We start from the raw sequence: 3,767 nt of genomic DNA, 5'->3' as shown, positions 1-3,767 counted from the left end.
CTCCAGCCGCTCTAACGCAGCTTGTGTCATTCAGCAGCGCAGCTGTTGCTCCTCCTTGACTTTGGACTGAACCATTGTTCTAATAATGGTGGGGGGGACCTAAAAATTAATTCTTATGCTTTTCTTAGATGAATGGCAGATTGTCTTCGTTCTTTGTTTCTATTGCCTTTTTTATATTGATATTGTTTCAATACAAGGATTTCTTTCATTATCTCTTTTGCTGGGACAGTTCTAAACTTTTCCGAGATTGGGGGGTCCGCAATCCCCCCCCACTCTCGCGCGCCCCGGGATTTACACCTATGTGTAATTGGAATCTTGATACGCGACAGACCCGAGGGATTAAACACTCAACAATCATGTTTTCTTACATATTTATATATGTATAAATATGTACATATTTATACATATAAATATGTATAAATATGTACATATTTATACATATGTACATATTTATATGTACATATGTGTTCTATGTGACACACACATAGAACATCAGTTAAATGTGTGTCTAATGTGTCTAATGTGTTTCTAATGTGTGTCTAATGTGAAATTTCAGATGCTTCTCTGACTCCCAGCATTAATGTTCCGCCTGACCTGAAGGAGGATGAGTTTGTCACTGTAACCTGCTCAGCTTCACCTCTGTGTCCAGAGGTGAAGCCTTCTGAACTCACCTGGAATCTCCAACAAGTCTCTGTTGTAACACCAGAGAAAAACACAGATGGAACCTTTACAACTAAAATCCAGGAGAACATCACTCTGTCAGACACACATGATGGATACAACATCAGATGTTCTGCCAGATATGCTGTGATTGGAGGAGACAAGACAGCAGAGAAAGAAGTGACTCTCAGTGTTTCATGTAAGTGATCCTATCAGCAGGTCATGGTTCAGCTGTTTCTGATCAATAAAGTTCATGTGTCTCATTTTCCTCAGATGCTCCTAGAAACACCTCAGCATCCATCAGTCCATCAGGTTTGGTGTCAACAGGTAGCTGGGTGGAGCTGAGCTGCTCCAGCAGAGCCACACCTCCACCCAGATTCACCTGGTTCAAGAACAGCACACATGGATCCTTTAACGTCTCTTCAGGGCAGGTTTACAGCTTCAATGCTACTGAGCCGGGAGTGTTTTACTGTGAGGCCACAAATGAGCTTGGTAGTGAGAGATCAAAAATCATCTGTCTTGACATCAATGGTAATGCCTGTTTTTTTAAAAACATAATTTCATGTCTACTCATAATAAATATATATACAGGTCCTTCTAAAAAATTAGCATATTGTGATAAAGTTCTTTATTTTCCATAATGTAATGATAAAAATTAAACTGTCATATATTTTAGATTCTTTGCACACCAACTGAAATATTTCAGGTCTTTTATTGTTTTAATACTGATGATTTTGGCGTACAGCTCATGAAAACCCAAAAGCCCTGTCTCAAAAAATTAGCATATTTCATCCGACCAATGAAAGAAAAGTGTTTTAATACCAGAAAAGTCAACCTTCAAATACTTATGTTCAGTTATGCACTCAATACCTGGTCAGGAATCCTTTTGCAGCCTTCAATGCGGCGTGGCATGGAGGCAATAAGCCTGTGGCACTGCGGAGGTGTTATGGAGGCCCAGGATGCTTCGATAGCGGCCTTAAGCTCATCCAGAGTGTTGGGTGTTGCTTCTCATACTTTCTCTTCACAATATCCCACAGATTCTCTATGGGGTTCAGGTCAGGAGAGTTGGCAGGCCAATTGAGCACAGTAATACCATGGTCAGTGGTTTTGGCACTGTGAGCAGGTGCCAAGTTGTGCTGAAAAATGAAATCTTCATCTCCATAAAGCTTTTCAGCAGATGGAAGCATGAAGTGCTCCAAAGTCTCCTGATAGCTGCTGCATTGACCCTGCCCTTGATAAAACACAGTGGACCAACACCAGCAGCTGACATGGCTCCCCAGATCATCACTGACTGTGGGTTCTTGACACTGGACTTCTGGCATTTTGGCATTTCCTTCTCCCCAGTCTTCCTCCAGACTTTGGCACCTTGAGTTTTGAATGACATGCAAAATTTGCTTTCATCTGAAAAAAGTACTTTGGACCACTGATCAACAGTCCAGTGCTGCTTCTCTGTAGCCCAGGTCAGGCGCTTCTGCCACCGTTTCTGGTTCAAAAGTGGCTTGACCTGGGGAATGCAGCACCTATAGCCCCTTTCCTGCACACGCCTGTGCACGGTGGCTCTAAATGTTTCTACTCCAGACTCAGTCCACTGCTTCCACAGGTCCCCCAAGGTCTGGAATCGGCCCTTCTCCACAATCTTCCTCAGGGTCCGGTCACCTCTTCTCGTTGTGCAGCGTTTTCTGCCACGCTTTTTCCTTCCCACAGACTTCCCACTTCATACAGCACTCTGCAAACATGCTATTCGTTCAGAAATGTATTTCTGTGTCTTACCCTCTTGTTGAAGGTGTCAATGATGGCCTTCTGGACAGCAGTCAGGTCAGCAGTCTTACCCATGATTGCGGTTTTGAGTAATGAACCAGGCTGGGAGTTTTTAAAAGCCTCAGGAATCTTTTGCAGGTGTTTAGAGTTACTTTGTTGATTCAGATGATGAGGTTAACTGCTCGTTCAGAGAACCTTTTCATGATATGCTAATTTTTTGAGACACGTATTTTGGGTTTTCATGAGCTGTACGCCAAAATCATCAGTATTAAAACAATAAAAGACCTGAAATATTTCAGATGGTGTGGAATAAATCTAAAATATCAGACAGTTTAATTTTTATCATTACATTATGGAAAATAATGAACTTTATCACAATCTGCTAATTTTTTGACCTGTGTGTGTGGATTATATATATATATACACAGATTGATTACAGCTGTGTCTTAGGAAGGCCACATGCATTAAAAGACCAATTTGAAATGTGCTGTTTTCTTAATTTCTGCGGTCTGAGAACCAGTCAGTATCCTTTAAAATGTGGACTGGCTGTGCAAATCTGATGGATGGATATTTTAAGAAATGAAGGCATAGCCTACTTTATTTTTACTTTATTTTTATTTACTGTCGGCTGCAGTAGCCCCTCTGTTTTCGTCTGCCATACTGAGCTGCCGGCTATTGGTAACTCAGTTGCTCCAGTTTCAAACTCTTCTTATTAAAGTAAGAGTTAGAGAGGTAAATATAATTGAAATTATGGCTAACTTAGACAGAAAAAGGAGCTAAATCTATGAAATAAATGTAGCAGTTTAGTTAGTTTTGATTTCCAAGGCATAAGGTGGCAGTTTATCATGATTCAACATAAGTAATAAAATAACGAACTGTGGCCTCATTTTTATTGTTAATGCATTTCTTCCTATTGAGCAGTGAAAGTAAATAAAATCTGTGACATGTCTTTTGCTTTATAACCGTCCAGTATTTACTTACTGGAGGGTTTTTTGTGAGTGATGCTGAGCCACAGCTAACAGCTAGCTCCTCTCTCCAGCCGCTCTAACGCAGCTTGTGTCATTCAGCAGCGCAGCTGTTGCTCCTCCTTGACTTTGGACTGAACCATTGTTCTAATAATGGTGGGGGGGACCTAAAAATTAATTCTTATGCTTTTCTTAGATGAATGGCAGATTGTCTTCGTTCTTTGTTTCTATTGCCTTTTTTATATTGATATTGTTTCAATACAAGGATTTCTTTCATTATTTCTTTTGCTGGGACAGTTCTAAACTTTTCCGAGATTGGGGGGTCCGCAATCCCCCCCGTCTCCCCCCCCCCGCCCCCCCCGGGCGCGCCCGGGATTTACACCT

The sequence above is a fragment of the Poecilia reticulata genome, chromosome 20, assembly GCF_904066995.2.
Source record: "Poecilia reticulata chromosome 20, P_reticulata-male-v2, whole genome shotgun sequence".
Lineage (NCBI taxonomy): Eukaryota > Metazoa > Chordata > Actinopteri > Cyprinodontiformes > Poeciliidae > Poecilia > Poecilia reticulata.
The sequence above is the reverse complement of the archived record's forward strand: the minus strand, read 5'-3'. Positions refer to the sequence as shown.